The sequence below is a fragment of the Chrysemys picta genome, chromosome 22, assembly GCF_011386835.1.
Source record: "Chrysemys picta bellii isolate R12L10 chromosome 22, ASM1138683v2, whole genome shotgun sequence".
Lineage (NCBI taxonomy): Eukaryota > Metazoa > Chordata > Testudines > Emydidae > Chrysemys > Chrysemys picta.
The window spans coordinates 5,494,973-5,517,568 of NC_088812.1; the positions used below are offsets into that span (position 1 = coordinate 5,494,973).

At 49.1% G+C, this 22,596-nt stretch overlaps 1 protein-coding gene across 1 annotated transcript in view; it reads right to left on the bottom strand.

The window, feature by feature from the left end:
* LOC101952036 (CD209 antigen-like protein C) overlaps nucleotides 1–22,596 on the bottom strand; it is a 59,127-nt gene that overhangs the window by 26,744 nt on the left and 9,787 nt on the right. The window lies entirely within an intron of this gene.

Below are 22,596 nucleotides of genomic sequence, written 5' to 3' on the forward strand. Positions count from 1 at the left end.
GCCCACGGAGGGGTACTGGGGAGATAGGGTCCGACCACTTCCATAAGAGTTGGGTGGACCCGGCCATCAAGGAGATCGGTTACAATTCCTTGTGTGGTGATAGTCAAAGTGTGTCCTGCTCTCCAACAACTTTCCTCCAGTGCCTTTATTTTAGTCCCATTTATTAGCAGGCTGGTGACTTCTTGACCCAGAATTTTGTTATATTGAATGAGGTAGATACAGAGTTTGACAGATCCTTTAAGCAGTCTAGGATCAATCGACTGGCCTTAGTAGTATACAGTCCTCCCCGGGCATTAGAAATTACAGCGTCAGTCAGCCTTGATTCCAGCCGGTCCCTCCTCTCAGCTTGGCATGCTATGGTATAGGTGTTGCCAATAGAATTACCTGTACCAAACCATTCTGCAAGGGTATCTAGTAATCCCCTCTTCTGTCTAGTGAAGCGCTCACCAATTTGGTTTGTTAGGCTAGTAATGTTTCTACTCATTTGAGGCTTGACCTTTGCACATTGTCTGTTCACTTCCTCTAAAGGAATATACACCTCGACCCTGTAAATGTGGAATACCACTGAGGTGAGGACTGGTAGGGCTGGTCCTATCATTATCAATCCTGGTTTTGGAACAGGGATTTGTTCAGGGCATGACACACAGTCGGGTGGTTCCACTCTGTCTCTGATAACCCGGTTAATTGTTACCAGTCGTGGACATTCTAATTTGGGCCATCGTTTAACAAATTTATGCTATGCCTTTGGGGTTGCCTCTGTCCGTGCTTTAAGTGGTAAGCCTCATCCTGATTCAGCAGGCCTAACCCCCACTGGTACCATGTCAGTATAATTGGCACATAATCGTTCATGAGTGTTTGGTTTCTTTCCCACAAAATCCCACACAAATTCCAGGATCGAGGTCTGTGTGTTTCCTCCCAAGCCATCGTGGCAATATGCCATGTAATTGTGTTCAAATGAGGAATAGCCCAACACCTTGTAGTCCCCTTCACTAGTATTACGCAGCTGTCCCCCTTTAAAGGTAACTCGGACACTGGTTGCATTAAGTATAGACACTGTCCCTCTAAGAGGGCCACAACATCGTCTAAGAGCGTCGCCCTGCTCAGAGGGGTAGCTCATACACTTCCATGATTCCTTCCATATGCCTCCATGAAACTCCATAATCTGTGGTACCTGACACCAGCGGATAACAGGGCAGTCAGCTGTTATTAAAATTGTAATGTTACTAGCCTCCCTGTTGTTATGAGCATCAGTGTATGATTTTATTTGGACCTTCTTGCATTCCACTGTGTGCTCATGTCCTAACCACAGTGCCACCTTTACTTCTGGCCAGACTTGTTTATTGGCCACTGCAGGTGTCTTGCAAAAGCTAAGTGTTTCCTTAGCGCGGCAATTAAAGCGAAGCAAACCCGGAGGAGGGGGGTTAGTGACCCAGTCCTCCTTTTCACATGGCACACTACTTGCGTCCTTCCTCATGCACCACAGGGACAGCAGATGCCTTCCCATGGTTGCTCTGGTTGTCCTGGTCACCCTTCAGTCCTTCCTCCTTCACTTTTTGTTGGACGCACCTGTGGAGACACCTGTGGCAACATTGTTAGTATTGACAGATGCCGATTCAAACAATTTTAACTGGTTTTGGTGACGCCAAAACGTTTTGAATTTCCCCCCAATCTTTGCACATGTGTCAGTAGTCAGAAGGACCCTCATAGGGCCTTGCTATTTGGGCTTTAAAATTCCTTTAACCTCTGGGTAAATGCGACACATTCCTAAATCCCCAACTTCAGATGCAGGTTTGGCCAGACTGCTATTATTATTTAGCTGGGGTTGATTTTATTTTTTTTACTTGGTTGTTTAAATCCTTTAACTCTCTGTCCAATGCCTTGATGTAGTTTTGCAGCCTGTCGGCAAAAAGCCCCGACTCCCCCGCAGGGAGGATCACAGGGCTAGGCCTTCTGATTGCTCTTCCTGTCATTAGCTCAAAGGGTGTTAGTTGAGTCAGCCTATTTGGGCTGCCCCTAATTCGATACAATACACCAGGAAGCATACGAAGCCCACCCTTCTCCTGTATCCACTACTGCTTTTGTTAAGGCGGTTTTTATTGTTCTATTTATTTTTTTCACCATTCCTGAGCTTTCAGGGTGGTACGGTATATGGAATCTTTGCTTTATTCCTAGTGCCTTGCATGCCTCCTTCATTACTCGCCCTATAAAGTGAGCTTCTTGCTCAGAGTCTATTGACAGTGGCAAACCCCATCTGGGTATTATTTCTTCTGCTAGGATTTGAGCTACTGTTGTAGCAGTACAATTTTTGGTTGGGAATGCCTTTACCCGTCGGGTAAAAGTGTTAATAATTACCAAAATGTAAGTGTACCCTCTGCTTTGTGGCAAGGGTCCAGTAAAATCAAGTTGCAAATTTTGTCACGGTCCCTCTGGTCGTGGTTGGTGATTCAGAGGCACCTTTTTCCTTCTACCCACATTCACTTGTGCACACGTCACACATCTTTGGAGAAATTGTAAAGCATCTTTTTTCATAGCTGGCCACCACCAGTATTCCAGGGCGGCCCTCATTTGTCTCCACCCCAGATGAGCTGGAGAGTGGATGGCATGCAGCAGTTGAGCCCGTACGCACTCCGGGGCTACCAGCTCCACCCGCCCTGGCCCATACTAGAGGTGATTTTTATTCACACAGCCTTGTTTTTTCCAATTTACTTTTCTCTTCTGGGCTTGTGGTTGCATATAACTTTTTTAAATTCACTTCCTCTTCTGGCACTCTAGCTGCACAAACTTTAATAGGACTTGCTTGTGCAATTTCCTTGGCACGTTTATCTGCCCAATAATTTCCTTTTTGTTCCTCCCTTGAGATCTTATTGTGGGCTTTTATCTTTACTACCGCTAGTTCTGATGGTAGTTTGGCAGCTTCTGTTAGTCTTTGAACTGCTTCCATATTATTAATTGGCTTGCCAGTTGTTGGTCTAAAACCTCTGCGTGACCACACGTCCATGTAGTCATGCACTACTCCAAATGCATATCTGCTGTCTGTATATACAATGAGCTTCTTGCCTTCCCCCACTCTCAAAGCTTCTGTGAGGGCTGTTAGCTCCACTTCTTGTGCTGACTTTGATCCTTCCATCTGACCTGACGCTAGCACTGTCCCATCACTGAGTACCACTGCCCATCCGGTGTGTGGCACTCCATTTTCATACTTTCTTGATCCATCTACGTACAAAACTATATCTGGATTCTCTAATGGCTCTTCTTTAATTCTTCCCAACACTTCCTCTTCTCCATCTATAAGACAGTCGTGTACCTCTCCCTCTACGTTCAGACATTCGGCTACATTTATTTCCTTGTCTTTTACTATGGAGAAGTTAGGGCTTTGCAAGCACAATGTTGATTCCCTCTGACTCCTGTGGGCATCTGGTACAGATCTTAGTCGCCCGGTGTTGTGGAGATTGATAAGTATATGGGGTGTATGCAGGGTTTTGGCCGCCCCAAGCAGCCAAAAAAAAAAAAGCTGTGATCGCAATCTACGGCAGCAATTCGGCGGGAGGTCCTTTGCTCCGAGGCGGACAGAGGGACCGTCCGCCGAATTGCCGCCGAATACCTGGACGTGCCGCCCCTCTCCGGAGCGGCCGCCCCGAGCACCTGCTTGACAAGCTGGTGCCTGGAGTCAGCCCTGGGTGTATGCAACACTAATTTCCCCATAAGGGTGTATGATTCACAAGCTTTTACATCCCACGTAGCACAATCTGGAGCCAGTAATCCCTGGGATACAGGGGGGGGTTATAGTAGATAGGTATGTGTCTGTCTCTATGAAGCTGAATACTGGGTCCCGCTATGGCTACAGTAAAGGTGGAACGGCTTTCCCATATCGGGTAAGCCCAGGCTGGGGGCGGAGGCTAAAGCCTGTTTTATTTTATAAATGCCTCCTCTTGCTCTGTGCCCCATATCACTAACTCATTTGCAGGCTTTCCCCCTCTAGTGAGGTTTTGAATTGGTTCCACCATCTCTGAGTACTCCGGTACATAGGTTCTACAGAAATTAAGGAGTTCCAGGACCTTCCGGACTTCCTTAACTGTCCGTGGTTTCTTTAACCCACTTGCTTTCTGTCTGTTGTGAGCCTTTTCTCCCTGCGATATGTTAGGCCCTAGGTATAAAACTTGCTGCTGTTGCAATTGGGCTTTCTTCGGGCTTAATTTAAATCCTGCCTCGCGAAGATACATGAACAGTCTGGTTAGGGTTTTTAAATGGTCCTTTTCATTTGAACTGGCAATTAGCAAATCATCTACATCCTGCAGTATCGCAGTATCCCCTTCCAAAGGCACTTGTGCTATCACTTCTGCCATTGTCCTGTGGAATATGGAGGGAGAATTATGGAATCCCTGAGGTACTCGGGTCCAAGTGTACTGCTGGTCTCCTACTATAAATGCAAATTTCTCCTGACTCTCCTTTGCAAGGGGACTACTCCAAAATCCATTAGCTACATCCAGGACTGAAAAGACTGAATGTCCCGGTGTTAGCAAATTAAGAATAGTGGCAGGGCTTGCCACCATACAATGTGTCACCCGGTTAAGGTGGGTGTCGTCTATAGTTAACCTTCAGGTCCCGTCTGCCTTTCTGATGGGCCAAATTGGGGAATTAGTTGTGGAGGTGGTTTTTTAAATTATCCCTCTAGATTCCAAATGAGTGACTATATCTTTAACTGCCTCTAAGGCTTCTGGTTTAATTGGGTACTGCCTGTGGGCTCTGTGAGTTGGTCCTTCTACAGATATAGGCTTCATGTTTACTAGCCCACAATCTTGTTTATCTGTTGCCCACACTTCAGGGTGAAGGGAACACAGGGTTTCTACTGGACTCCCCCCCCCACTCTGGTATTATTACTTTATTACTGGCAATTATGGCTATATTTTGAGACGATCTTTCCTATTTGGACGCTTTGGCCCACTCAATGCAGCTAGCTCTGGGGTTGATTACTCCCCTGAGCTCCTTTTACAATTACTGCACGTTTTTATTTCATTTTTACAGTTACGTGCCAGATGTCCGGGCTTATTGCACGTGAAGCAGGTAGTGGTTTTGACTGCATGCATAGCTACCACTTCTTCAGAGGGGGTGGTTGCTGCGACCTTCCTCTTTTTTCTGTTTTCTACTTCTGTGGCCCATTTCATTACTGCTGAGTATGTCTCTCCCACTGAGATGCCAATGCCAGGACTGCTTGGTGATCTGCAGACAGCCCTTCCTTTAGGATTTGAAGGAATACATCATGGTCTCGGGATGTTATATTCTCCAGACCTGAATAAGCTCGGAATGCATTCCATTTCTTTTCAGCACAGGCCATGGCAGACTCCCCCTTCTGCTGAACCACAGACTGCAGAGCCCCGCAGTTAGTGGTCTGGGCTCCTAGAACAACAGATAGTGCATTCCTAAATTCTGTTACAGTGCCTGCATCTGGGTTTGGGATTCCTGCTGGTTCTTCAGCCTGATCCCCTCCCACTGGGTTGGGGTTACGAACTTCAGCCCAGCACCCTGTCTTCCATTTATTATCTAGGTTCTCCCACACATCCCTGGGGCACTTGCACTCAGGGCTGGCTCCAGGCACCAGCCCACCAAGCATGTGCTTGGGGCGGTGCCTGGAGGGGGGCGGTGCGGTGGGGTGCTCCGTCCGAGAGCGGGGCCGCGACTGGGCTCGCCGCCCTCCCCGCGGCGCTCCGGCCGGTCAGGGAGAGCGGTGCCCCGGCTGGGCTCGCCGCCCTCCCCCCGGCACTCGGGCTGGCCGGGGAGAGCGGAGCCACAGCGGGCTCGCCACTCTCCCCCCGGCGCTCTGGCCGGTCGGGGAGAGCAGGGCCCCAGCCAGGCTCGCCGTCCTCCCCCCAGCACTCTGGCCGCCGGGGGCTCGCCGCCCTCCCCCCGGCACTTTGGCCGCCGGGGAGAGCGGAGAGCCCCAGCCGGGCTCTCCGCCCTCCTCCTGGTGCTCTGGCCGCCGGGGGCTCGCCGCCCTCCCCCCGGCGCTCTGGACTTTGGGTCTGGAAAAGAGCTGGCACAATCCATATACCAGGTTGTTATATAAAATGCACATGGATTTTAACCCTTCAAAGTTTTACCACTTATGCCAATAAGCGATACAGGTCTTGTTATCCCCATCTAACCCCACATGAGGACAAACTTCTGTTTAGCCTAAAGCGCTTCCCAAGTGGACATAAGCTAAACTGAATAAAGGTCACTCTTACACTGAACTGAGAGAATCCATACAAGGGGTTAAGCTAGGATAACAAGATTGAATTAAATTCACCGTTTAGTTCATACCATTATAACGTAGAAAAGGGCTGAGAGTGACCACAAGGGGTCAGATCTCCCACTAGTGTAAAACAGCACTGTTCCATTGGAGGGAATGGGGAGAGATCCCCAGCTGGTGAAAATCAGTGTCACTCCTTTGGGGTCAATACACCCATTTACACCAGCTAAGGATCTGGCCCTATGTAATAAAGTTCCACACACTGAAGAATGGAACTGGGCCCAGAATTAGCTCTGGAACTAGGAAGAGGGAAATTAACTAGAATGAGGAAGCGCATCAGAAATGACCCTAATATTTAAATGGAGGAAACTCTGTGCAGAGGCGGCTGGAACCAAACCATGGAGCCCCACAGGAGGCAAAGCCCAGATACCCAGGCACAGTGAGGCTCCCTGCTTATCCCCGGCTGAGCTTCATAACCCCCGGTCGCCACAGCCCCTGCACCGTCCATGCTCCTGGTTTTGTTTGCTCTGGTACCATCATTAGTGCCCCTCACCCCGCCCACGTCCCTGGCCTTGTCTGCCCTTATCCAATAACTCCGCCCCTTGTTCTATGTCCCAGCCCAATCTCCGCCTCGTACAGTCATCTGCCACCCCCATTGCACCCATGTCCTCAGACTTATCTGCCCCTTGTACAATTGCCCCAGGCCTCCTGCTCGGCCCATGTCCCAGCTTTGTCTGCACCTGGTACAGCCACCGCTGAACCCCCCTCCAGGCAGGTGCCTATGCATGGTACGACCTCCCATAGCCCATTCCACAGGCTCCAACCCTGTGCATGCTTCAGTCCCTCTCTGCTGGGCTGTCTCTAGTGAATCTGCTGATTGGTATTTGCCTATCTGGTGGTTCCCCTTCCCTGGCCCCTGATTATTTGTCTGTCCATCCTTAGCCTGTGAGTTCCTCAGGCAAGGACTGTCCCTTCTTGCGTCTCTGGAAAGCACCCGGTACATGGCAGGCACTGCCACAAACATGTCACCAAAGTGAACGCAGCACAGAATTAGCCACAGCAATTCATTACTGCTGGATATCAGTGAGGCAGAGGGTGAAGGGCCTGATTCTGATTTCCAAACAGGGCCCTTTGCACTGATATAAAGGGACCTAAGAATCAGGCCATCTTTATATTAAGCATAAAAAGAGCCAGTTACATTAGACAGGATAAACAAATAAATATAAGGGCTCTGCCCCTGCGCCCTTCTGCTTCATGGCACAAACCAATCACTAATTGCAGGAGTCAGAAATGTCCCCGTATTTCAGAAGTGTCCACCTTAATTCTACTTGATTTGAATGAATGGCTAATCCCAAAGGGACATGGCCCCTGCAAAGTGAGCGCCACCCAGGTCAATCTCTGGCAAGGTATTTAGGGTGGTCTGACTGCACACTCCTTTGATGTCCATCACTACCAATCATAGGCTTTTGGCTCCCAGATAATTGCTGGTGTTTAGCAGCATTTCTTTTTACACCTGCTTTGGAATTCGTTGGGTCTTTCGATCTTATAATACTTCCCTACCAGGAAAGCTGCTGATCTCAAACCAGTCCTGATGGAGGCAATTGCTGAGTTCAGCTTCTAATACCCTCATTTCTGATCTTGTCCTGCCGTTTGATATGAAACAGCTGATGGAAACAACGACAACATCAGGAGAATCGACAACATCAGTCCGGTGTCCTTCAGCCTTCCTCACCACACACATTTCACTTCCAGATGACAGAGTCGGTATAATTGTGGTTCTATATGTCCCCAGTTTCATAGCGAGCCTGATGTCATGATGGTCCCACAGAGACTCCTGAAGGATCTGAAATGTGGCAGCTGCTGCTCCTATACGAGCTACAGGCACCCACATCTTTCAAGCATCTTCCAGGACTGTCTATGATGCTGCCCCAATATTTAAGAGTCCAGACAGGTTAACGTTGAGCTGGTTGTAATTTGGAGCTGGAGGCTGTTAGATGCTAATGGCCAGGAACTTCATTTTATCTGGGTTAATAACCAGACCAATGCATTTCTTGCCTGAGCGGCTCACCATCAGCTGCAGCGACTCACTGACCTGGGCCAACAGGAGAACGTCATTGGTGTATTCAGGTTCTCAAAGCAGAATGGTGTTCAGCTCAACGCCACTGACAGCCACCTCCTCAAATGTATCCAATAGCCAATCAGTGCTGGTATAGACTTGTCCACCTAGGAGCTCCTTACACCTTCCACTGAAGCGGTGATAGTGGTTCAAGTCAGTGAGGTCTAATATATATAATGTGCCCTGGTCTTCATCAGCAGATCTCAAAATGCTTCATAAAGGAGGTCAATGTCATTATACCCATTTTATTGATGAGGACACAAATGCACAGAGGGTTACCCTGCAACAGAGCCAGGACTGGAACCCAGATCTCCTGACCCCCAGTCTAACCCCGCTGCCACCAGACCCCACCGTCTTGCCTCCAACATAAACTTCAGGAACCTCCCATTGCTGGAGGAAGCTGCTGGTGGCAGTGGTGCGGAAGTAAGGGTGGCAATCCTGCAATCCCTCTGCAATAGCCAGATGTCATGGTCTGTGACATGTTTTTCATGGCCGTGAATTTGGTAGGGCCCTCCTCATGACCATCTCTGGGATCATGTAATCGCTGACCTAGTGGATTTGTGCTGGAGTGAGCGAGAGCATGTAGAGTTATCAGCAAAATGCTCAGCTGCTGTCTCCATGGAGTCAATACGAGGCAACGCCTGCTCTTGGAATCGGCTATTATTGGACATCCTTCCCCCAAGGGCTTCTCCTTTCAGAATTACTAGTGGAAGGGAGGGATTCTGGCTACTGCTTCCCGCATGGCTAGCCTGCCTGCCTGCCTACTCAAACTGCCTCTCAGCAGAGTACATTAACATTGGTTCTACCCGTGGCACAGTCATAGAGTGATAGAATCATAGAATATCAGGGTTGGAAGAGACCTCAGGAGGTCATCTAGTCCAACCCCTGCTCAAAGCAGGACCAACACCAACGAAATCATCCAAGCCAGGATTTTGTCAATCCGGGCCTTAAAAACCTCAAAGAATGGAGATTCCACCAGCTTCCTAGATAACACATTCCAGTGCTTCACCACTGTCCTAGTGAAATTATGTTTCCTCAAATCCAACCTAGACCTCCCCACTGCAACTCGAGACCATTGCTCCTTGTTTTGTCATCTGCCACCACTGAGAACAGCCAAGGTCCATTCTCTTTGGAACCCCCTTTCAGGTAGTGGAAGGCTGCTATCAAATCCCCCCTCAGTCTTCTCTTCTGCAGACTAAACCAGACCAGTTCCCTCAGCCTTTCCTTGTAAGTCATGTGCCCCAGTCCCCTGATCATTTTCGTTAGCCTCCACTGGACTCTCTCCAATTTGTCCACATCCTTTCTGTAGTCGGGGGCCCAAAACTGGATGCAATACACCAGATGTGGACTCATCAGTGCCAAATAGAGGGTAATAATCACTTCCCTCGATCTGCTGGCAATGCTCCTACTAATGCAGTCCAATATGCCGTTAGCGTTTTTGGCAACGAGAGCACATTGCTGACTCATATCCAGCTTTTCATCCACTGTAATCCCCAGGTCCTTTTCTGCAAAACTGCTGCTTAGCCAGTCGGACCCCAGCCTGTAGTGGTGCATGGGATTCTTTCATCCTAAGTGCAGGACTCTGCACTTGTGCTTTCTGATCCTCATCAGATTTCTTTTGGCCCAAACCTCCGATTTGTCTAGGTCACTCTGGACCCCATGCCTACCCTCCAGTGTATCTAACTCTCCCCCCATTTTAGTGTCATCTGTGAACTTGCTGAGGGGGCCATCCATCCCCATCATCCAGGTCATTAATTAAGATGTTGAACAAAACTGGCCCCAGGACCGACTCCTGGAGTCCTCTGCTAGATACCAGCTGCCAACTAGACATCGAACCATTGATCACTACCTGTTGAGTCTGACAATCTAGCCAGCTTTCTATCCACCTTATAGTCCATTCATCAAGCCCATACTTTTTTAACCTGCTGGCAAGAATACTGTGGGAGACCATATTAAAAGCTTTGCTAAAGCCAAGATATATCACATCCACTGCTTTCCCCATATCCACACAGCCAGTTATTTCATCATAGAAGGCAATCAGGTTGGTCAGGCATACCTTGTCCTTGGTGAATCCATGTTGACTGTTCCTGATCACCTTCCTCTCTTCCAAGTGCTTCAAAATAGTTTCCTTGAGGACCTGTGTCAGGGTTCTTTCCCCACTCTGAACTCTAGGGTACAGATGTGGGGACCCGCATGAAAGCCCCCTAAGCTTATTTCTACCAGCTTAGGTTAAAACCTGGTACACTGCCACCAGCAAGTGATTTAACAAGAACAGACATTCTGGAACAGACATTCTCTAGGCTCAGGTTCCCAGATACAATAGACTCAGACCACGGTCTGCATTTCATAGGAGAAATGGTTAAATGTCTATGCCAAGAATTTCATACAAAACGAAAGTTTCATATCACCAGACATCAGCAGAGTTCAGGTCTGGTTGAGCGGACAAACCGAACTATCAAAACAGCATTACGGAAAATTGTCACCAGTTCTGTTCCATGGAAAACTAGGAGGAGTCATGCTAAGGAGAAATCCCACCCCTTTGAAAATCCAGTCACATTCACTCAGAGGTGAGTGAATGTTACCTAGCAATGGCAACTGCTCCATAATTAACCTCGCAGCTGAGCCTCCAGTCTCTTTCCAATTTTGTGCCCCATTGCTAAAATCCACCCAAAACTCGTCAGAGCAGCCTCACTCTTGGCAGGTGAGATCTGAGGCCGAGGTAGAAACGAACAGGAGACTTTCATTTCCCAAGGTTCACTATGATGAGAGCTGTGGCCACTGCAATGCAAATCGCCAGCAGGAGATACGGGATCACAATGGCCTTCCCTTGGGCAGAGTTGGAGAGGCAAAGAGCTGTGGGGAGCAACACTGGTTAGAGCTCTCAATGTGGGATCAACCCCTCCTAACATTCCCTTTAGGGAGAGACTCCAGGCACTGAACATGGTTCCCTACAAGAGATGATAACGGACAAGGGGAAGGGAGGGATTCACTGTAGACTAAATACCTTGAGGTAGTTCACAGCCTTCCCTGAGTTCCATTTTTCATGTTAGGAGCCCCTCTCCCTTTTGGCAATATGGGAAGTGTAGGGTGAGTGTGACGCCTAGATTGAGAAGCCCCTGCCTTAAAGGGATCATGAGAATCCTATAGCGGGAAAATCCTCTAGGCAGATTCACAGGACCAGTTTTATCCCTGGAATAGTAACACTGAAGACACTGGAGTGCCCCATGATAAGAAAGGAGTTGATGTGGATAATGGGAATATCCAGACTTAACCAAGACACTACTTGGGAGAGAGAGAGAAACGGTCCTGATTGTTGGCACCGGCCAACCTCAAATTAGCAAAGCCAGGAATCGGACACAGGCCTCCTGACTCCCAGGGCAGCTCTTTCATCACAAGACCACCCTTCCTCAGGCCAGCTCACCTTTACCGCTTCTCCCAGGTGCACTGCTCGCTCCCTCCACGGTTAGTTCCACCTGCTTTGAGTTGTCCCATTTGTGGTAGGAGCTGTCCATCTCCATGGCTGTGGAGATCTCTGTTCTGTTCTTTGCCGTCGGTGCAGTTTATATGGATAGGAGCCGTCATCATGACTTTCCGGGGCAACAGACGGCCGTGGTCACATTTCTCATTCTCACAATTGCCAGGTCAGGGACCGTGGCCCAACCATTTCCTCTCCAGGTCAGTGCAGAATCATAGCGTCTCTGTGGTTCCCATTTCTGGTCATTACGCTTCCAGGCTCTGTGATTGCTGAACGCCCATTGAATTTTATCAGAGCATGTTGAAATCAGCACTTGTCTCCCAGAGGCTGCTCAAGAGATTTTTCCAGCTTAGGCAAACTTCGGTGTTCCATCATCCTCCTTGGAGGCCTAGGGTGGCAGATTCGGCCCAGTCACTCCAACATCGTAAAGGAAAGGGTGGCAGTGCCAAATTCCAAGGAGTGGCAGTGTGGTATTGCATAACTGGGGGGCAGCCAAGCTAAATTTACAACTTTAGGCAGCTGTTCAGCAGTCTGCCTTCGTAGACAGCTGCCTATATTGCATGTACCTAGAGCAGCCTCTGCGAGCACCTCACCTGATAGGGTCCTGTACTATTCCTGGACACACTAGATAGGATGGCAGGTGCGGTTAGCAGAAGGCTTCATGGCCAGAAAAATGTCAGTTTCTCACCAATAACTGGAGTCAGAATCACTCTTCCAACTGGAAGCTTGTCGCATTTCCATCTTGATCCCACAACAGCAAATGAACACTTGAAGAACTAAGGGGACATTCTACGCCAACCTGGACACCCCAGGGTCTGCTGGATCTGATAATCTCCTGTGGACTTCTCAGGGTATGTGGGAACATGTGCTAGCGACTGCAGCGCAGTGGAACTCGCTACACCAGCTATAACCCTGCCAGGGGTTCGTCCACACCAGCTAGTTAAGAGTTTAGTGGCAGTGTTCACTCGCTAAACACCGCTTGTCCAGCTGAAGGAAACCAGAGACTGTCCCATGGGTGGAACCAATGCCAAGGTACTCTGCTGATGGGCAATTTGAGTGGGCAGGCAGGCTAGCCATGCAGGGGGATGAAGCCAGAATCCCTTCCTCCCACTTGCAATTCTGAAAGGAGAAGCCCTTGGGTGAAGGATGTGCAATAACAGCAGAATCCAAGAGCAGGCGTTGCCTCGCAGTGACTCAATGGAGACAGGAGCTCAGCATTTTGCTGATAACTCTACATGCTCATGCTTACGCAGGCACAAAATCCACTCGGTCAGCGATTACATGATCCCAAGGATGGTCATGAGGAGGGCCCTACCAAATTCACGGCCCTGAAAAACATGTCACAGACCATGACATCTGGCTATTGCAGAGGGATTGCAGGATTGCCGCCTTTACTTCCGCACCGCTGCCACCAGCAGCTTCCTCCAGCAATGGGAGGTTCCTGCAGGTGGGAGCTAGCCCTCAGCTGGGGTGCCCTAAGCCCTGCCCCTCCCTGGCTCCAGGCCGAGCGCTTGGGTTAAAGGGGTTACAAAGACCTTGGCCTGGTTGTGTGTGTGTGTGTGTGTGTGTGTGTGTGTGTGTGTGTGTGTGTGTGTGTGTCAGGTGGCCATGGCACCCCCGGACCACAGCATCCTGGGTGGTCACACACCCATACGGACATCCCTTCCCTGCCAAAAAAGTTATGACCCCACCCATACCATGTCACCGTCACTTCAGCAATGCTGTTGGTGGCAATGCTGCCTTCAGAGTTGGGCTCTCAGCCAGCAGCTGCCACTCTCCGGCCACCCAGCTCTGAAGGCACTGCCGCCGCTAGCAGCAGTGCGGAAGTAATGGTGGCAATATCACAACCCCCGTACAATAGCCTTGCAATCCCCCAGAAACCCCTTTTAGCTCAGGACTCCCACAGTTTCAACACTGTGAAATTTACACTTTTTGAAATCCTATCACCTTGAAATTGACCAAAACAGACCGAAAATTTGGTAAGGCCCTAGTCATGAGATTTTTGGCAAGTAACAATTCTGAGGCCAATTGTATTTTTTTTTTTTTTAAATCACCCTGAAGGTTATGTTGGAGGCAAGACAGTGGGGTCTAGTGGCAGCAAGGTTGGACTGGGGGTCAGGAGATGTGGGTTCCAGTCCTGGCTCTGTTGCAGGGTAACCCTCTGGGCATTTGTGTCTCCATCAATAAAATGGATATAATGATATAGATCTACTTTATGAAGCATTTTGAGATCTGCTGATGAAGACCAGGGGACATTATATATATTAGACCTCACTGACTTGAACCACTATCACCACTTCAGTGGAAGGTGGAAGGAGCCCCTAGGTGGACAAGTCTACACCAGCACTGATTGGCTATTGGATATATTTGAGGAGGTGACTATCAGTGGCGTTGAGCTGAACACCATTCTGCTTTGAGAACCTGACTATGCCAATGACATTGTCTTGTGGGCCCAGTTCAGTGAATCGATGCAGCTGATGGTGAGCTGGTCAGGTGAGAAGCCACATGGATTGGTCTGGCTATTAACCCAGATAAAATGAAGTCCCTGGTCAGTAGCATCTAACAGACAGCCAAATGCCGATCAGATAGATTGCGTATCTTAGTTCAAAGTGGGGGGTTAGTGTGGACCAGGCCTTACTCATGCAGGGACTGGGGAGTTTACGCTTCTCTCCAAGCAGCCACTCAAATGAGGAAGATCTGTATCCAATATAGTATAAAGAGAACAAAGACTTTGTTGACCCCCTCTGATTAATGCCACCCCCATACACAACGCCAGCATCACTCCACCGGCTCCTGGCAAACTGAAAGTCAAAGAAATGTGTGTAGCCACTGGGAATGCGTTGTTCATTTGCTTTATTTCCTCCTTTGGCACCTCTTGAACAATTCCCCACTGCTCACCACAATCCAGACGGAACAGCCACCAGGAAACACCTGAGAAAGGGGAATTCACTGAAAAAAAAATTGACTTTATATGGCGAAAGCCCATGAGTGTGTGCACTGTTTTCTGAATACAAGATGGATGCATGACGTGCCAGGTCGTGAATGTGGAAACTTTGGAAGATACCTCTCAAGAGAATGGAGAGATATACAGAACATTTTTGAATGGCAGTTTGGCGTATGGAGGCCTCTTGTCTGGTTTCACACCAGATAGTCCTCTTATTGTCTGGTTTGTCTCCCATCCGGTAGTGGTAAAAACTGGGGGTGTTTTTTCCCATATCAGACGGAAGATCTCATTTTGGAGAGTGCACTTCTCTGCCCTGCCAGTATGACTTTTGTACACCTGCTACATACATTGTCAGGCCAGTGGGAGCAGGTCGCTCTCAAAAATGGCATCTCCCATGCAGTGTGACCTTGGACACACCATGTGGACTAAGCTACGCTGGCAAGGGGTAGGTAATGGAGGCATGGGTGGGCGCATGCCATTCCGAGAAGTGCCATGATGTTTGGTATTCCAGGAATGTGTGAGTAGCCACCGTTGCTTGGCCCAACCTGTAAGAAAATGAAGCTTGGCTGCACAGAGTTTTCCAGCTGTCCAAGGAGGACAGATAATCATTCCTGGAGATTCAATACTCCAAAGAATTGAAAGAACATTCTGCAAGGGATAGGAGGACAACAGGACTGTCCCCGGCCCTCCCAGAGCCAAGACACAAGATATCACACTAAGATTGGACAGGCTTCAGAAGTCAAAATGCAAAGATCTATTGGTGATGGTTCATATTGGCATTAATGTAACCGCACCGCGGGATATCTCACGGATAGTAGATGACTTCTGGAGAAGAATGTCCAAGCCACCTTCGAAAAAATCCCTTCTATCCTACAAGTAAAGGAAGACAGAATGCAGAACATTATGGAAGTGAACTGCTGGCTAAGTGAGTGATGGAGGGTTGTGGTTTTGTAGAACAATGGTCCACTTTCTGTGGGGAGAGGGGGCTGTATAGTGTGCATGGCCTCCACCTCAGTAGAAGGGGGACCACTCTTCTTGGGGATAGGCTGGATAAAGTTGGTTTGAGACGGGGTATATTTGGCCTGCTGGGAGCCCTGTAGTCCTTCTACAACCTACTGCCCCCCAGCCCCAAGAAATAGGGGGCTGAGAGGAGAGGAGGAGTGAAGGTGAGTCCTCCAAGCTTGTCTAGGAGTCTCTGGAGCAGCCATTTTGGAAACCACAAAGACCTAGTCCTCCATGGTCTAGAAGGGTGAGCAAGACGAGTCAGGGACCTGCTGGCCCAGATAAAAGGAGTTCCTGACCTTAGCTGTTCAGATAAAGCACAAGCTGGGGTATTAGTTGGTGTCTGCTACAGACCATGAGATAACAGTAGGGAACAGGATGACAGTCTCCTTATGCACTTACCTGTAATGAGTAGGAAAAAATGCTGTGTGGTCATGGGGAACTTCAGTTTGAGCAACACATGTGAGAAGTCTCATGATGCCCCTGCAGCTGGTGCCACTGGCTCCAACCACTCAAAGCAGCAGCTCCCAGCAACTGGTGCTGCTGGGCCCAGCCCCCCACCCGAGAAGCAGGGGCCCCCTGGAGTGTCCCACCCACCAGTGCCCCCATCCCCAAGATTTAGTCAGGGGTATAAGACAAAAAACCAAACTCTGTCCTTGGAGACAGACAAGCAATTCCACTGCCTTCAATGGGAGCTGAGTGCGTGGTCTAATGGCAGAACAGCCACCTAAAGATGCAGATAGGTGACTTGGGAGCACTTATAGGAGCAGCTATCAGCCCCAGCTGAGATCACAGCCCCATTGTGCCGGGTGCGGCGCTGACACGCAATGCGACAGTCCCTGCCCCCCAGAGTTCACAGGCTCAATAGACAAGAGAGACACGGGAAGGGTTATTATCTCCATTTTAAAGAGAAGGAAACTGAGGCCCAGACAGGTGAAGGAGTCAGTGGCTGAGCTAGAACTGAACCCAGGTCCCAGTCCTGTGCCTTACACATTAGATCATCCTTCCTCTCAGCGCAGACACACGGGGGCAGAGTGAGGAGCAATGGGATGAAATTAAGAAAAGGACGTTTGAGGGCGAATGGCCCCGATTCTGATCTCACTCACATCGATGTGAGTTCGGGGTGAGTCCCCTGAAGCCAGTACAGCCTCTACATTTACAGCAGCGCACCTGAGATCAGACTCTGGCCCAGTGTCAGGAAGAACAGCCTGGCAATGAGATCTACCAGGCCGGGGAATTGCAACCTCTTGGGGGAAGGGCGGGAGCCACAGTTAATGCTAGAGCCCTGAGGGGAACAACCCCGCCCTGGGCCCCAGTATGGGAGGGAAACGGATTAGACGGTCCAATGCCAGTCACCTTCTCCACCTCTGCTTTCCATGATCCTGTCCCACAGCTCCACTCGCTGCAATAGCCGCCCAGCGTGTAGAGCAGTGATACTCGGACCTCAGTGGCTCAGGAGCCAAATTAGCCATCACTGTTACGCAAAAAAACCACAGTAGGTGAATTCATTGTTTCATTTACTATAGTACTAGTCATATTGAAACAGTGTGATGGGAAATATGTAGTTTTATATCTATATATATTATTCTCACAGCAAATATGTTAGTAACTTAGTGCAAGTTGATAATTTAATGGGTTAATAACATAGTAAAAGCATCCAGATTGGTTAATAACTTAGATCTGCCAATAATTAAATCATAATGTTTTAATAGCATGTGCTGCAAAGAGCTGCAGGGGAGACATTAAAGAGTCTCTTGCAGCTCACGAGTGGCAGTTTGAGAATCACTGACTTAGAGAGACGATAGCTCCGGAGCAGTCCCACGTGGGGCAGGCTGTGTGACACCTCCCCTCCCTCCTGCGGATTCAGGGACTCAGCTAGCACCGCCGTTCGCAGATCCAGTAATGAGTGAAGGAGCAGGTGGCATCGTTCCACTTCCTGTCGAAGCGCAGATGGACACAGTCTTCCCCTTGCTGCCCACCATAATTAGGTTCTCCGGCCGCCCAGAAACTGAGAAGGAAACCGAAGCCCCATGGAATTAGAGGTGGATATGGAAGTTCTAAAAGGGAGGTGGGGAACCAATAACTTTGGATGGAAGGACCCTGGTGGATGCCAGCTGCTTCACACAGCTCTAGCTGCCTTTCAATGTCACCATCCAAACAGCAGGGGTTGGCAGGCCAGGTGGTGCAGTAGGTGGGTAAGAGGAAGATGGGTGAATGGAAGAAGGCAGAGGATGGGTGGCTGCTCATCACAGCACAGAGGGCAGTCAGGGCACAAAGAGACCTATGCTTGACTGTGCCTGCACTGCAGAAACATGGTTTGAATGGCTGTGCTCCTAGAGCAACTCCCACTGGTGGGTGCAGTGTATCCCAGCACCCCAGCAAATGCTCCACTTGCTCCTGGCTTCCACAGGCTGCCCCTGCTGGCAATCATCTCCCATCCCATCCCCAGTGCGGCTGTGGGTCTTAGTAACAGAACAGAGTCCACATGTGTACAGTGTCTCTGGTTTGAAAACCTCCTCCATGCAGGTGGTGTGAAATGAGCCAGCTCCTAGGAGACAGGTCTCCACGTCACTGCCGCCAACGGGCACTGACTGGTCTGATAGTTTTAGCAGAGAGAGTCCAGGTGGGCATGGACTGATCTCCTACTCACTCCTTGAGGGGGTGCCTGCAGGTCAGGGCCATGGCAGGTTGGTGCTAGCCACTGAATAGGGGGAAGCTGGCTCAGCCACTGCTCAAGCCAGAGCTGTTCTCAGCTTGGATGACATCAGTTTCCAGTGCATTGTACGGGTGAGGAAACTGAGGCACAGAGCAGGGAGAGACGTGCCTCACAGTCGGCCAGCAGAGCACACTCATGGGGCTGGGACTAGAACCCAGGAGTGCTGCCTCCTTCTCCATGGCCCTGTCCCCTGGGCCATGTTGCTGTTCTCCCCAGCCCCGTTCCTTAGCAGGACATTCAGAATGCCCCATGGTCAAGCAGCTTTCTGCTCCCCAGGAACATCCCAGGTCCTGTCCCTGCTCTGTGCTGACCCTGGATAACATTAGCATGGAGGCAGTAGCAGACTCATAACCTTCTTTACATGCTTTAGCCAATAAAGGGGACCAGAGACCCCTCTAGTATTAATTGCATTGGTATGAATGTTCCATCTGGCTCTTTAGCAGGACAGCAGATAAAGCAGAAACAGCTGATTGTAAGGGACAGTTCTCTCTCCAAAGAGGCCAAACAAACAGCAACTTGCCTGAGAGACAGGAGGCTTCAGTCCACCCAGCGCCACTCCCCTTCCTTCGCTGTGTCGCTGAGGCCCAGCCAGTACTCGTGGGACTCAATGGTTTGGTTTGACAAAAACGTCTATGTGGGAAAACAGGTGAAGGAGACAATCATGATCCCAAGCAGAAGGTGAGGGGGGAGGTGAGGGGGTTTCATGGGACCCGTGTTTGTGGCCAGCAGAGTCTGTCGCTGTAGATTCTCACCCCTCCCTCTGTTTTCCCAGCCCTTTACATTAGGGCTGCCACCCTACATTCCCATGATGCACCAGGCACTCCCATGATGCATCACTTCCTCTCTTCAAGAGGAATGGCCATTGGGAGATGTAGTCTGACCTCTAAAGAATGGGGGCCTGAGGCATCCAAACTACAGCTCCCATGAGGCATTGCAGCAGCATTTCCAAACTGAAATGTTTCGATTTTCAGTCAAAAAATTGCAATGTAGAAATGTTTGCCCCAAAAATGAAATTTTCCACAGGAAAAGAAAAGATCATTTTCTGATCAGCTGTACTTCAAATGCTTCATCTCTGCCCTTAGCCCTGAAAATTTCCCCTTTAGATTGGGAGGTGAATGCTGGCCTGCATTTTGTGACGTATGTACAGCACCTAGCACAACAAGGCCCCGATTGGTACTTCTAGGTGCTACCACAACACAGATAAGTGATAATAATAAGGATGAATATTATGCTGCTGTTGCCTGAGGACTGCAGATCATTTTCAATCCTTCTACAGCTGCTGAGGGTCTGCCTCTGGGGACTGTGAAATCCATGGCCATAGGTCTCCTCCAGGCAAGGGAACCAAGGAATCATCTTACAGTCCCTGTTAAGTCCCATTCTGCACCCTGGTTACTGGAGGAGCCTTAAATCCAGAACTGAAGACGTGATAGCGAAATACACACGCTATGAGCTGTGCTGCTCGTGAGTCAGATTCACACCAGTATCTTGCCCACCTCTGCACTACATGGGCACCCTCCCAGCACCAACTAGTCTCCCAAAGTCCTGTTCCCAGCAGGCACCGGGCTCAATTTAAAACTTAAGGTGGATTCTCCCTCAGGGCAGGATTCCTTCTCCAATGTCTTGATGAGGAATCTGGAATAGGGTCTTCAACAGGATATCAAAAGGCCTTTCCTAGTGTAGTAGTGAACTGCTGTGAAAAGCATTTTACCTCTGGGTCAGCAGCTGAAATCCTGCCCAGGTCAGAAGCAATCAAATTTATTTTTAGGTCCCCATGAAACTCTGTGATTTGGATTCACACGGGATTAGAACTGCCCTCAACACACACATGAATTTTGATTCACATCAAACCATCCACATCTGACACAGAGATTTCTGTTCACAAAGCTCACACAACATTTTTCAAATGACTGTAAGTATCCAAGTCCCCTCAATGTCCCTTGAACAGAAAGTTACACCCAAAGATATTGCTAAATTCCTGGAGAACTTGGGCCAGACTGTGATCTCAGTTATGCCGGGGTAAATCTAGAGAAACTCCAGATTCACCCTGGTGGAACAGCACAGAATCTGGCCCCTTGTGCTTATTCCCTTCCATTCTGCATGATACACAATAGGAATCTGAGTGGCTGGCTTACCTGTTCCTCTTCGGTGTTAACAATAACCAGGTGAGACCCTTGATCGGTACAGAACTGCTTAGCGTCCTCCCAGGATTTAGTCGATGTTGAAAAGAAGTAGCAACTTTTCTGAAACTGCTGCCAGCAAGGTCGACATTTTATGGAGGTGAATTCTGTGAGAAGTCAAAATTATTGGACAAGCCTGGATTAGAGAGTCAAAATGCAGTCCAAGTGCTCACAAGCAGTTAAAGAAATTCTAGCATTTATTCAGTATTGGGACTTATTAATAAATTTCACGAAGAAATTTCCCCCCAACCTCCTGAAAAGTTTGCCAAATAGTTTGTTGCAAATATTCATACATTTGTATTCATCCTCTGTGGAGTGGTTTTATAAGTTACATGGCAGTGTCACCCCTCTGACATGTGGTAGCAGATGGCAGGCCCTGGTAGGTCGCTTTCCCATTGAAAAATAAATCAGTGAGTTAATATTTTCCTAGTATAACTTGTTGATTTTCGCTCTGTGCACTAGTCCTGAAAACGGGGTGCCCATAAACAAAAAGCAGGCCAGTCTGTGATCTCAGCCCAGACACTGATGCCCAGTTTCCTGGACACAACTGTGCCCCAAGAACTGACTCTAGTTAGAGTGTGTCAGGCAGGGAGCAAACTCCCTTGCTAGTTGCAACAGCTCCCCCCCCAAAAAATATCACAGCCTGCAAATAACGACATAGCATGTCTTCAAAGACTGAATACCGCTGACATGCTTGGAAAGAGAACTTGCAAGCTGATGTACAACAGCACCATCTGGTGGCTTCTGCTATACAGTATTGTATCCCTCTCATGTTAGGCTTCATTATATATTTAGCCAACTAGGGCCAAAGTTATCAGCTGTGTCTGTTTCCATTGGGTGGAGGGCAGGTATCAGGGAATGGCCTATGGGTCCCCGAATCCCGAATGAGAGAATCGGGGCCAGACAGGAGAGTGGCAAAGGAAACATCTGTGCCGGCGCTACAGCCAGCTGGAGAGATGTGGTCAGTTTCAGTGCAGGGGGAGCTACACAGGCCATAGGCCTATTGGGAATAGGACAGACAAATGTGCTGTTCCCTGTTGCCTTTCATTGACTCTGAGCATTTGAGGTTAATGCTGTCACAGGGGTCACAGCCCTGCCCGGTGCCTCTTTACCTGTGAGGTTCCGTAACTCCTCCTGCACCCTGCTCAAGACCTCCTGGAGTCTGTCATGGTTCCTTTTCACCTCATCCAGCTCCTTCGACTTTATCTCTGTCAGGGCAGGCAGGGGGTAGAAAAATGCCACTGAAATCAACAGGTTGATATTTCTAGGCTGTCTCAGACCTTCCTTCACAGCAGCTGGAAATTTCTATGTGTCCATTCATCCGCAAACACACTCTGTGTCCCCATTTACAGACTTCGACCTATCTATGCCCCGATACTGGAGTCCACCATTATATTATCTAAGCACCTCATTGATTTTCCTTCAAGCCAACTGTTGTATTCAGTGAGGGAATTTTTACCTCAATAGGCTCACAATGACGTAGCCCACACTCCACTTCTGCATCACAGGGCTTTTCTACGTAGATCTAAATCCATAGTCACGGCACTGACACCAGCAGAACCGAGATCAGACTCCAGCTCATGTTTGCACTGGATGGGCCTGATACCAGAAAGGTTTCACTTATAGCTATCTTAGATCTTGTGAGTTCCAGCCCATGCCTTAGCCCCAACAGCAGCCAACCTCTACTCAGCTGGGGTTCAGACCCTGTTTTGGAGTAGCAGGATTTGAGTACTAACCCACTGTTGCTGTGAAGTTCAGAGTGCCCAGGACATGCTGCACAAAGACAACCATGCAGTCCAGATGGGTTCGGGATCATTAGAGTCGCAGGGGCAAATTAGCAAATTAACACCAGTCTTTATTAAGAGAGATCCAGTCAATGACCCACTCAGGGGAACTGTGGTGGAAAAAACAGGTCAGACCCAGGACTGCATTAAGACAAT